At 43.8% G+C, this 13,575-nt stretch overlaps 1 protein-coding gene, 1 non-coding gene and 1 pseudogene across 2 annotated transcripts in view; 1 reads left to right on the top strand and 2 right to left on the bottom strand.

Moving 5' to 3' along the window:
* Window positions 1–13,575, bottom strand: part of LOC136399334 (zinc finger protein 91-like) — a 944,498-nt gene that overhangs the window by 383,433 nt on the left and 547,490 nt on the right. The gene's annotated exons all lie outside the window — the stretch shown is intronic.
* LOC136399322 (zinc finger protein 91-like) overlaps window positions 1–13,575 on the top strand; it is a 388,962-nt pseudogene that overhangs the window by 30,831 nt on the left and 344,556 nt on the right.
* Window positions 104–246, bottom strand: LOC136401837 (U4 spliceosomal RNA). The gene has a single exon (XR_010750772.1). It is a non-coding gene; the product is annotated as a U4 spliceosomal RNA (small nuclear RNA).

Raw genomic sequence — 13,575 nt, 5'->3', positions numbered from 1 at the left:
AATAAGCAGGATTTTTCTTTGGTAAGAATAGGAATACAGCATTATTGGGCACTTCATAATTAGGAAATGGTTTTGCTTTTTAATTCAAGTTTACTTCAGGAGAAACTAATGAGGTTTTTCATTTGTTTTCTCAGTATGTTCCTTACATGGTGTACTTAATCTGAAATGCTTAAGAAATGTTTTCAATTAGCAATAATCGCTCCTTCGATAAACCTCATTGGTATGATACTGCCACTGTGCAAAGCTTAATCTGAAATGTTTAAAGAATAGTCTTTCTCTTCATATTTTATAGCTTTCTAATGGTTTTTATTTAGAAATAAAGGGTTTTGCCTGACCAGGCGGTGGCGCAGTGGATAGAGCATTGGACTGGGATGCAGAGGACCCAGGTTCGAGACCCTGAGGTCGCCAGATTGAGCGTGGGCTCATCTGGTTTGAGCAAAAAGACCACCAGCTTGAACCCAAGGTTGCTGGCTCCGGCAAGGGGTTACTCGGTCTGCTGAAGGCCCGCGGTCAAGGCACATATGAGAAAGCAATCAATGAACAACTAAGGTGTTGCAACGCGCAATGAAAAACTAATGATTGATGCTTCTCATCTCTCTCCATTCCTGTCTGTCTGTCCCTGTCTATCCCTCTCTCTCTCTGAAAAAAGAAAAAGAAAAAGAAAGTAGAAATAAAGGGTTTTGCTTTTATTCTGTGAGAATTATAGCCTGTATGTTTTTGTAGCATTAGCTAAAATATATTAAACCAGAAAAAAGTCATCATGTTATTTAAATGTCTTTATTAAAATTGTACTTTATAGTTATTGTTGAATATGAATATATTGCCTAAGAAATGTTTCTTCTGTATAATGTCACAATGCAAAATGTTTGCTATTTCAGGGTCCACTCATTTAAAAATTTTAGTTATAAAGATGGATTGTTTATCAGTTGAACTTTTATGTACTCAGGATTCTGGGGATAAATTTTCTATTCTTTTGCATTTTCTTTCATTCAATATTATTTTGAAATAGGTATAGCTGAACCATATAGTGGTTAGACCTTCATGTACTTTACAAAGTCTGAACTATTTTTTTTAGTGTTTTTGGTTGCTTATTCATGTATATTCTTTAGATTACACATATAATTGACATGTAATAATAGATGTCTTTCTCTTTCTGACTTATTGCACTTAGGACAATACCTTTTATGTGTGTCCATACTTTTGCAAATGCTATGGTTTTATACTTTTTACAATCTATGTATTCATATTTATATTCTCATTCTTTTTTGTGTGTGACAGAGACAGAGAAACAGATGGAGGGACAGATAGGAACAGAAAGGAAGGGAGAGATGAGAAGCATCAATTGTTCCTTGTGACATCTTAACTTGTTCACTGATTGCTTTCTCATATGTGCCTTGACCGAAAGGCTACAGCAGATTGAGTGACCCCTTGCTCAAGCCAGTGAGTTAGGAATCAAGCTGGTGAGCCTTGTTCAAACCAGATGAGCCCACACTTAAGCTGGTGACCTCAGGGTTTCAAACCTGGATCCTCTGCGCCCCAGTACAATGCTCTCAACTGTGCCACCCCTGGTCAGGCTGGTTATTTTCTTATATGTAGTTTTATCAGGGGCTCTGAGCTAGTGACCTTGGGCTTCAAACCAGCAACCTTTAAGTTCAGCTACCATGAGGTCATGTCTATAACCTTACAGGCTGGTGAGCTCAGCATCTTGAATGTGGGTCCTCTGTATCTGAGGCCAATGCTGCACCACCATCTAATCAGACAAGGAGTATTTTAAAATTCTACTAGGTTGAAGCATGTCAAGTTTGTGCTTTTTTTTTTTCTGAGGTAGAGGAGGGGCCTGACCTGTAGTGGCAGAGTGGATAAAGTATAAACCTGAAATGCTGATGTCAGTTAACCCTGGGCTTGCCGTATGAAGGCATATAGAAAAAGCAACTAATATGAGTTGATGCTTTCTGCTCCAACCTTCATTTCCCTCATTCCTTTCCCTAATAAAGAAAATCTTTAGGCCCGACCTGTGGTGGCGCAGTGGATAAAGCGTCAACCTGGAATGCTGAGGTCACTGGTTCGAAACCCTGGGCTTGCCTGGTCAAGGCACATATGGGAGTTGATACTTCCTGCTCCTTCCCCTTCTCTCTCTCTCTCTCTCTCTCTCCCTCCCTCTCTTCTCTAAAAAAAAATTGAATGAATAAATAAATAAAAATTAAAAAGAGACAGCTTTAAAAAAAATAAAGAAAATCTTTAGAAAATGAGTGAGAAACCTGACCTATGGAGGCGCAGTGCATATAGCATCGACCTGGAACCCTGAGTTAATCAGTAAGAAACCCTGGGTTTGCTTGGTCAGGGTACATACAGGAAACAATTAATAGAAGTTGACACTTCCTGCTTCTCCCTTCTCTCTTATCTCTAAAAATTAACAATTAAAAAACATTTTTGAAGTAAATTAAAAATAAATAAGAGGAGCAGAGATAGAGACAGTCTCTACCATGAACTCCAACTGTGATCCACCCAGCAACCCCTGTCTGGGGCTGATGATCTGCCCAGCTGTAGCTTTTCACAACCAAGCTATTTCTAGTGACTTGTCAGGCAACAGGCTGATTCTGAAATGGAGTTGGAAAAACTGTGTGGACAGTAAATTGGAGCAGGAAATGAGGGAGTGGAACTCATGCTCCTGAAAACTGATTAATGTGACTGCTGCTTTGGCGTGTGTAAAAGGTGACCTCCCCTCCCTTCCATGGTTGAGACACCAAGGTTCCATCAGAGACAAAGATCCAAGTGGTGGGAGAATCACAAGCTTTGGGGGGGGGGGGGGTCTATGCCATACACGCTTCTCCCACAGGGGTGCTCAGCTCTCTCTCCTGACACAGGGATGTAGGCTTTACTTCTCACACAGTTTCACCTGACGTTATGTTTCTGTGAGCAGGGGGATATTCGTCTACCCAGAAACCAGCTGGTAGATTAGAGAGTTGGGAGAAAGCAAAATAAAAAAGTCTGGGATAGGATAAATAGTATAGACTCAGAATTCTTTTACACAGACAGAGATAGGATAGGTAACAGTTAACAATTTATAACAATAAAGGGGTTCCTTGGTGTTTGCTCTGCTGGGGTGGTTGTGCCTGGAGGGGGCAGGAAAGGATTACTCTTCCATTACAAAGGTATGTTAGCCGATACATTATTGTAGATGCAAAAGTCAAGAGACAGGCTCAATGAAGGTAAGCATGCACCTTTGTTAGCAAATACTGTTCTAGGACAGGACTACTCACCATGAAGTGCTTTTAGTTAGTTTTAGTATCAGACCATCCTGATTACTTCAGGTGGTTACTTCAGGTCTCTGAGTTTGCAAGGCCACCATGCGAGCCTCTTCCCAGTTTGTCATGTTCACAGTGTGGCCCCTTTTTGTCCACAGTGTCTATAGTTCTAACTTTCCAGCCATAATGACCTCAGGTGCTTTACCCACATCACTTCCAACAGTGATCATACTATTGCATTAAAAAGTTTCATTTTTCTCTTTAATATTTTTTAAATGCTTTATTATTTTAGTATTTTGTTCCACTTCACAAACCCCTCACCTTGGTTGCCCTCAGCTAGTTATTCATATGTTTGTGTTAGTGGATGTTTTGGGATTTTTTTGGTTAAGTTTTCTAGCCCTGTCGACCCTTTTCTGTTAAAGAAAAAAGCATTTTTTTCTTTCTGACCTTTGAGACCCTTGTAGATCTTGTATTCAGTGCATTGTTTCTAGAGTTACAATATTTTTTCCCCTCAGAGTAAAGTTGGGTCTGGGTACAGGGCTGTTGGGCAGATAAAATGTATTATGCTCACTTTGTTAAGGAGGCCGTTGCCCAGGTGATATTAATGTGTGTTGAGAATCGTTGTAGCCTGAGGCTTGGTTTTGGGATTAAGCCTGTCCCACCCTTTTTGGTGTGAGGTGGTACAATCCTATCATGCCTCAGAGAAGTGACTTTGTATTAGAGACTTCCCTATTATGTATATTGGATTAAGGGTTTGGATTTCTACACTATAAAAGGGAGGGAGAACGGGACTCGGTCTCTTGGTTCCTGAGGTTAGCATGAGAGAGCGGAGAGAGTAGAGCCAGCAGCTAAAGGAGGCCACGTGGAGGAGGCCAGGAGAAGCAGCCAAGATGGCGGAGTGCTGAGTGAGATGCCAGTTTGTGTAGAGTTTGTATCTGGGATAAGGAAGGAAATGGGGAACTGAGGAGAAGAAGGCTGGTGAGCTAGAAACCTTTGATTCTAGGAAACTCGGATCAGTCAGTGGCTTTGTGAGCACTGAGTGTGACTGGGTTTTGGAGCCCAGTGTGTATTTTTACTTGCCCGCCGGGTGCAAGGTAGGATTAAAGGCTATGGCCCATCAGTTTTTGGCTCCGCTGTTTCTTTACCGACTGTCCGAATCCAATGCGAACCTGCACGGGCTGGGCGGCTGTGATGGCAGCCCTGATAGCCCTGGTGTTGGTCAAATAAGTTTGTAAATGTGATATATATGTTTGCTCGCTTGTGACTTATATTGGGTGTGGGGGACAGGCTATAAGCAGGCCAGGTCGTTGTAGCCTGGGGTTTGGTTTTGGGACTAGGCTTTTCCCCACACCCTTGAATGATTGTATTATCTGGGTGGTGCACTCTCATGAGGAATCCAATTATGCCTTGGATGGGTGACTTTGTATCAGAGACTTCCTTGTTTGTATATTGGATTAAGGGATTTTGGTTTTCTACACTATAAAGTGGGACAGACCAGGAGCTTGGACACACAGTTCCTGCTATCACAATTGCAGGGGCTTCCCTGATCCCTGGCCCTTCATGGGAAGAGCTGGTTTTCTGCTTTTCCCTTGTCTTCTTTTGTGGTTTGCCTGTCTTGGTGAGACACCAATAAATAGGATGGCCCCCCATCCTCTGACTCCGCCATTTCTTTATCGTCTGCCCGAATCCAATGGGAACCTGCATGTGAATGGCCACGATGGCGGCTCCTGGCCTTACACCTGGCTTCTGGCTTTACATTTGGCGTAGTCTGTGGCAGGATTCGATACAGATTGGCAAGGAGCCTTTGAGTGGTGGAGTAGAGGACTGGCTAGTGTTAGGGTTCCCCATGGCTGTCCTCTTGGGGATCGTAGGCTGGCTGACTTTTATAGCCATGCGTGAGGAAACCGAGAGCTCTGTGGAAGAGGCCGCCCGGGACCTGCAAACCGAGCAGCGGAAGGAGATGGAGCAAACTCAGGAGAAACAGATGCTGACCCTGGAGCTGGAGAAAATGCTGGAGGAGGCCGACCAGGTGTTAGAGATTCGCCTGGAAATGGAGCAAACGCTGGAGGAGGATTCAGAGGTTCGTGAGTTGCAGCTTGCCCTGGATGTTGCGGAGAGCCAGCAGTGGCAGGAGGCCGGGGCTGAGGCTGAGGCTGAGGCTGAAGCTGAAGCTGAGGCCGGGTCCGGAGCTGCAAGGTCTGTGGAGCAGAAGGCGGCGGCAGACGGAGGCTCGAGCCCGGCAGCCGGAGCTGGTGTTTTCAGTCCCTCTTTGGAGGATGAGGAGAATCGGACTGGAGTTGCAATCCGCAGTCTCCAGAAGGTGAAAGCGCAGCTGGAAGGAGCACCTACTTCGGCCCTGGTAGGTCTGCGATTTTGGGAAATATGGCTGGACATGCTTTCCGGAGCAGAGATGGAAATGCTGACTGCCATTGCCACGTGCCCCTCTTTGGGACAGTGTGAAACCTGCCAGGACGGCAGGAATGAGGGGGGTGGCTGATGACCCACGTGCGTGGACTGATTTCCTGGACTACGACCGGAGTGGGCATTGGCTCCTTTGTTGGATGGACTTTCGGATTACGGATTTTGGACAATGTGAAATACCCTGATGGGGGTGGGGGGTGGCTTTGCTGGAAGCACTCCCCTACCCCGGGAAGTTTTTCCCGTGGCTAGAAAGAAGGCCGAGGACATTTTGCGCTAAATGCTGAGAGACTGGTGAAATGTACCTTTGTAATTGTTGAAACTGTATGATTTTTGCTGTTGTAATCTGTGTAATGTGCCTAATATCCTTGCACAGGTATGCTGGTGATGTAAATTGTAGGTTGTAAAGTGAGCATAGGGGTGGATTGTTGGGCAGATAAAATGTATTATGCTCACTTTGTTAAGGAGGCCGTTGCCCAGGTGATATTAATGTGTGTTGAGAATCGTTGTAGCCTGAGGCTTGGTTTTGGGATTAAGCCTGTCCCACCCTTTTTGGTGTGAGGTGGTACAATCCTATCATGCCTCAGAGAAGTGACTTTGTATTAGAGACTTCCCTATTATGTATATTGGATTAAGGGTTTGGATTTCTACACTATAAAAGGGAGGGAGAACGGGACTCGGTCTCTTGGTTCCTGAGGTTAGCATGAGAGAGCGGAGAGAGTAGAGCCAGCAGCTAAAGGAGGCCACGTGGAGGAGGCCAGGAGAAGCAGCCAAGATGGCGGAGTGCTGAGTGAGATGCCAGTTTGTGTAGAGTTTGTATCTGGGATAAGGAAGGAAATGGGGAACTGAGGAGAAGAAGGCTGGTGAGCTAGAAACCTTTGATTCTAGGAAACTCGGATCAGTCAGTGGCTTTGTGAGCACTGAGTGTGACTGGGTTTTGGAGCCCAGTGTGTATTTTTACTTGCCCGCCGGGTGCAAGGTAGGATTAAAGGCTATGGCCCATCAGTTTTTGGCTCCGCTGTTTCTTTACCGACTGTCCGAATCCAACGCGAACCTGCATGGGCCGGGCTGCTGTAATAGTAGCCCTGGCCTTGGATACTGGCTTTACAAGGGCTCCTTACCAAAATCCTCCACTAGCCAGGTTGGACTTTGGGTGACCCTGTGCCAGGCAGATCCCGTAACTCCACCTGAGCAATCCCAGTGATCTTACCTCCTCCACCCTCAGGCCGTCGAACATCCTGCCAGTGAGTCACCCCCTCATCACTTATCTGGACATTCTCTTACTTAGCACCACGCCCTCCCATTGTTTTACTGACCCATGTAACAACTTTTTACCCTGCAGCTGAAAATACTTCTACTACTGGTGAGGTGACAAAATCTTGATTCCTACCTTGCTGGAGAAAAATATTTCAATCAAGGGACAAATAGCCTGACCAGGCGATGGTGCAGTGGCTAGAGCATTAACATGGGATGCAGAGGGCTCAGGTGGAAACCCCAAAAGTGTTGGTGTAATTGCAGGCTCACCGTTTGCACATGAAATCATCGACATGGTCCCATGGTCACTGGCTTGACCCCAAAGCTTGCTGGCTTCAGTAAGGAGTCACTGGCTCTACTGCATCCACCCGGGTCAAGGAACATGAGAAAGCAATCAATGGACAACTACTAAGGTGTCACAATAAAGAATTGATACTTCTCATCTCTTTTCCTTTCTGTCTCTCTGTCCCTATCTGTCCCTCTCTCTGTCTCTCTTGCCCAAGAAAAAAAAGTCAAAATTAAAATGGTTTTGAACATATGAAACCTAAAGTAGAACATAAAAAAAAAAATCAATATGCAATAAGCTACAGAACATCACCAAATGAAGAAACAGCCTGGATTGTAGAGTAATAGCTAGTTAAAAGACTGAGAAAAAGAGAATAATGAGTATGTAGAAATCTCACCAAACAATGGAGGGACACATTACCAGAATGAGAAGCTTCAGCCTGGGCTCCAAAGTTGCCCACCCACCATATGCATCAACCAAGAAGAGTTTTCTGGAGCTTCAAGGACTGTACCTATATTTTTATTATTATATTTTCTTGTATTTTTCTGAAGTGAGAAGAGGGGAGGCAGTCAGACAAACTGCTGGATGCTCCCAACCTGAATTCACTGGGCATGCCCACCAGGGGGCCATACTGTGCCCATCTGGGGCTTTGCTCTGATGCAGCCAGACATTCCAAGGCTTGTGGTGGAGACCATGGAGCCATCCTCAGCACCCAAGCCAACTTTGCTCCATTGGAGTCTTGGCTGCGGGAGGGAAAGAGAGACTGTTGGGGACTGAAAAGCCAACAGGGTTTCTACACTTTAGATTTTAGGGGGACAGAGGTGTGGGGAACTGGTTATAGGCTGACAGTCTCCTCAACCCCCCCCCCCCACCTCACTTGCCTGATTAAATTGCAAAAGGCTAAGCCCTTCCCCACACCTCCATGTTAGCTGTGATGCTGGATTGTTTATGCTCATCCACCACATGTCCCCTGGAAAAGACTGAAGGTAAGTTTCTTTTATCCTTTGTTTCGTGTGAAGTTAAGATGTTATGTATGGTGCAGGTTTTCTGCACTTGGTAAGATTCTCGGGTTGCCTTGGAAACATGATCAGAAATCTGATTTGCTTATGGCTTCACTTTGCCCTATAAATTAAAGGGGAGAGCAGTTTTTTTGTTGTTTTTTTTTAACTTTTTTTTGTATTTTTCTGAAGCTGGAAATGGGGATGCAGTCAGACAGACTCCCGCATGTGCCTGACCAGATCCACCTGGCACGCCCACCAGGGGGCGATGCTCTGCCCATCCTGGGCATCGCTCTGTCACCACCAGAGCCACTCTAGCGCCTGGGGCAGAGGCCAAGAAGCCATCCCCAGCACCCAGGCCATCTCTGCTCCAATGGAGCCTCAGCTGCGGGAGGGGAAGAGAGAGACAGAGAGGAAGGAGAGGGGGAGGGGTGGAGCAGATGGGTGCCTCTCCTGTGTGCCCTGGCCGGGAATCAAACCCGGGACTTCCACACGCCAGGCCGACGCTCTACCACTGAGCCAACCAGCCAGGGCCAAGGGGAGAGCAGTTTTTGAGCGCGCTGTTTTTGTCAGCAGCTTTGCAGAGCCATACCAAACCCATCCTTTTATTCTTTACACGTATTTCCTTACTTCTGCGTCATTCCCACTCAGGACCTGAAATTACTAGCCACGCTTGTTCAAAACAAGTGGCACTTGAATAGGGACTGAGAAAGGGAAAACTAAACTAAAGGCAGGTGATGGAACTCCCCAGGTGCACGCAGTAAATAAAATATTTGAGTAGTTTTGAGGGAGAGTATAATTGGGAGTAATAAATTATATGACAGGGTAAAAAATAAAGGACCTTTTCGTAGAAATGTTTCCATATGAGAACGAATTGTCTGAAGAGCATCAGGGTGAGGTAGAAATGGAGGGATGTGAATATGAGAAGACCTTGGAGTCTGAGGATGACTCGGGAGAAACTGAGAGTATCGCAGCTATGGCTGCCTTACCCATGGCGCCGCTGCTGCCCACTGCTCATTACGCTCAACCTTCTGCTCCTCCATACCTTTATTGGGTTGCTTCCAGAGTCTCTAGCTCAGACCCTTGGAAATGCCAGCTCCAACAATCTGTACATCAGGCTCGAAATATAGGGGAAACAATGATGGCTTTCACTGTTTTCCTGTTGTAGAAAGATGGGACAATCAAGGGAATGTAGTATGAAAGCATGAACCTCTACCTTTTAAAAATGAAAGAATTTAAACTTGTTTGTGCTTAGTATGGGCCTACCGCCCCTTTTACACTTGGTTTATTAGATACTATTAGTGCAAAGGATCTTCCTCCAAATGACTGGAAAGCAGTTGCTTGTGCCTGTGTCTCTGGGGGTGATTATTTGTTGTGGAAATCAGACTTTTATGAAAAGGCCACTGAGCAGGATGAAGAAACTAGCAAGAGCAGGTTGCTGTTACTGCCCACGTGTTAACTGGAGGACAATATGCCCCTATGCCAGCTCAATTAGAGTATCAACTAATTACACTAGGGAACAAAATTTTTGTTGCATCACAAAAACACCTAACTCGAGTGTGCTGATCTCAAATCTGACATTAGTTTTTCTCTGTAAGCTACAGTTTTTTTGCAATTCAAGATTTTAGGTTTTCACCTTATTGTAAAAGTTTCAACATTTAGTTTAACATAATGAAGTAGAATGTCTTCTTGGGCATCATCTATGTGAAAATATAATAATTTATATAATGCAGTAAATAAACTAATACACTATAAGATATGATTGCATCAGAATTTGTTTACAATTTCAAAATAGAACATATTAAAACACTTATTTTACTCATAAAATTTGCGCAAAACTTAAATTCTATTCAGGCAAAAATTTTTGTACGTAGCTCTTGCATTTGTGTACTTGATTAGGAAAATCTCGTTTGATGCTCCAGCAGTAGTCTGCTCATCACTAACAGCTTCAAGATTTTCAGGAAACATCAAGGTGACTATTCAAGAGTGAATCTTTTTTTTTTTTTTTTTTTTTTTTGCATTTTTCTGAAGCTGGAAACAGGGAGAGACAGTCAGACAGACTCCCGCATGCACCTGACCGGGATCCACCCAGCACGCCCACCATGGAGCGATGCTCTGCCCATCCTGGGTGTCACCATGTTGCGACCAGAGCCACTCTAGTGCCTGAGGCAGAGGCCACAGAGCCATCCCCAGCGCCCGGGCCATCTTTGCTCCAATGGAGCCTTGGCTGCGGGAGGAGAAGAGAGAGACAGAGAGGAAGGCGCAGTGGAGGGGTGGAGAAGCAAATGGTCACTTCTCCTGTGTGCCCTGTCCGGGAATCGAACCTGGGTCCTCCGCACGCTAGGCCGACGCTCTACTGCTGAGCCAACTGGCCAGGGCAAGAGTGAATCTTAATGCTCATGTTATATCCAATGTTGTGGAAAGCCAACAGCATCCTTTCAACCAGAAGTTCATAGTTTTTTGCTTTTTAGTTGCCAAGGAAGTTCTTTGTAATTGCCACAAAAGATTGCCATGTTGCTTTCTCCCCTTTATTCATCTCCCTGGCAAATTCTTTGCCACATATGAGGGTTTGAGTTTGAGGTCCATTGAATACACCTACTTTTATCTTCTTAAAAGACAAGGCAGGAAAAGCAGAAATAATATATTAAAAGCATTCACTTTCTCTATTCAAAACTGAACAAACTGCTTCATTAAGCTAAGTTTGATGTGAAGTGGGGGAAAAATGATCATGTCTCAATTAACTACAGGTTCATTCACAATATTTTGCATCCCTACTTCCAGAGCTTCACATTTCAGCCACTCCTTCTGTATCCAGTGTTTCTCCCAAGCTCGGCTGTTCCACAAACTCAGAAAGCAAGGATACTTCGTGAAATCTCTGTTTTCCTAGCAGAAAATTTACCATTTTAAGATCCACACAAATGATCCAGTTATGCTCCTCGTACTTCAGTAAGTCAAGGACAATTTTTATGTCGCTATAAAATTCTTGCAGATGAATTGAATAAAATATTGGGACTGCTGCATAAACATTACCATTGTGTAAGAGAACACATTTCAGACTCCGCTTAGGGCTGTCAAGAAATAGCCGCCATTCTGTTGGACTGTAAATGGTAACACCTAGCTGCTGAGAAGACTACTGAAATCATGCAGTAAACAAAGTGTTTGTCTTCAAAAAAAGTACACAAAACTTTGTTCATGCTTCCTGAAATGGGATACTTTAGCTGACCAGTGAAGTACATTCTTTTCTTGAAGCCTGGAGGCTAATAAATCAGCTGCTTTCTTTGATAGGCCCAAATCTCTTCCTAAGTCATTCAATTTGGGTTGGCTACACTGCTGAGGGGTTAATGACTGCTTGGCATCAGAATAAGACCCTTCAGATTCTACAAACATTTCCTCATGCATCTTATCAAAATACACTTGTTCACCATGTTCACTTTCTTCATCCTTAGAAGATATAAAACCATTGAAAACAGGAACCGGGAGTGTCTCAGAATGTGGGATAGGTCGTATTGCTGAAGGAATGTTAGGATATGTGATCATATGCCGTTTTATCTTGCCGATGCCCTTTGTATGGATCAGACAGAAATAACAGACACTGCTGTGGTCCTTAGGTTCATGCCAATTCATGGGAATACCAAAAGGCATTCCTTTGCTTTTTCCTTTTGTCCAGTCACAAAGCATTTCCTCACAATTATGACACACAATATAAGGAGCCCAATTCTTGTCTTGATTGCCAAGAGGAACTTGAAAATAGGCAATATATGCATGTGTCACAAATGATGAAATATTGCGCCTTTGACATTGAAGTATGTAAGAGCCACATATATAACAGAAGGTATCGGGACTATTCTTCAATTTATACCTACTCAAAGAAGCCATGATTCAATCTTAAAATAAGAGGGTGGTTTTTTTTATCAGATAATAATCTTTTACATTTAAAAACAACTAAAGCCTGACCAGGCGGTGGTGCAGTGGATAGAGCATTGGACTGGGATGCCGAGAACCCAGTTTCGAGACCTCGAGGTTGCCAGCTTGAGCGTGGGCTCATCAGGTTTGAGCTAAAGCTCACCAGCTTAGACCCAAGGTCACTGGCTCGAGCAAGGGGTTACTAGGTCTGCTGAAGGCCCACAGTCAAGGCACATATGAGAAAGCAATTAATGAATAACTAAGGTGTTGCAATGTGCAACAAAAAACTAATGATTGATGCTTTTCATCTCTCTTTTCCTGTCTGTCTGTCCCTCTCTCTGACTCTCTCTCTCTGTCCCTGTTAAAAAAAAAAGAAAAGAAAAACTGATGATTGATGCTTCTCATCTCTCTCCATTCCTGTCTGTCTCTCCCTCTCTGTGACTCTCTCTCTGTCCCTGTAAAAAACAACAACTACAATTATGTAAAAGTGATGTTTGTAAAACATTAATTGCCTTGCGGTTATGTTCAATCCAAGAGTTGTTGCCCTTTAACTCCAATTCAAAAACCAATTCATGCCATTAACTGTAACAAAAAGAAATTAAAATTGCATAAAAACTAGAGCATGCACCAAAAAATGGATTTCAGATTTGGAATCAGCGATGCAGAAATATATAGAAAAAGTTCTAAAACCTCATGCAATAGAAAATGAAAAAAAAAATGTCCCCAGTGTAATAATTTAGTCCAAAGATTACATAAGTTTTTTAGCTTTTCATGATCTCTTTTTCAAAAATATGTAATAGTAATGAATAGTTTGGTTTAAAAAATTTTTTTTTCATTTTAGAGAGAAGAGAAAGAGGCAGAGAGAGAGAGAAGAGAAGAAGGAAGCATCAACTCCCATATATGCCTTGACCAGGCAGCCCCAGGGTTTTGAACTGGCCCCCTCAGCATTTGCAGGTCGACACTTTATCCACTGAGCCACCACAGGTCAGGCTAAGAATAGTTGTTGATCTTCATTTTTTTTTAATTTTTAATTTTATTTTATTGGAAGCATAGGAAGTAGAGAGAGAGTCCCACATGCACCCTGATGGAACAGAACAGACAAGCCCAACAAGGGGCAATGTTCTGCCCATGTGGGGATGGTGCTCCATTGCTCAGCAACAGAGCCATTTTTTAAAAGTGCCTAGAGAAGAGACAACGGGACCATTCTCATTGTTCAAGGCCAGCTCACTCGACCAATCCAGCTATGGCTGTGGGAGGGGAAGAGAGAGAAAGAGAACCAACAGGGGGATGAGTAAAGAAGCAGATGGTTGCCTTTTCTGTAGGCCCTGACCCAGAATCAAAACTGGGACATCCACTCTCTTGGCCACTGTACCACTGAAAAAACTGGCCAGAGACAATCTGCATTTTTAGAAACTATCTGATAGGCAATGTAGCTGATGTAAAGAGGGAGTTTCACAGATGTGAAATATTT

Source organism: Saccopteryx leptura, chromosome 3, assembly GCF_036850995.1.
Source record: "Saccopteryx leptura isolate mSacLep1 chromosome 3, mSacLep1_pri_phased_curated, whole genome shotgun sequence".
NCBI classification, from domain to species: Eukaryota; Metazoa; Chordata; class Mammalia; order Chiroptera; family Emballonuridae; genus Saccopteryx; species Saccopteryx leptura.
The sequence above is the reverse complement of the archived record's forward strand: the minus strand, read 5'-3'. Positions and strand labels throughout refer to the sequence as shown.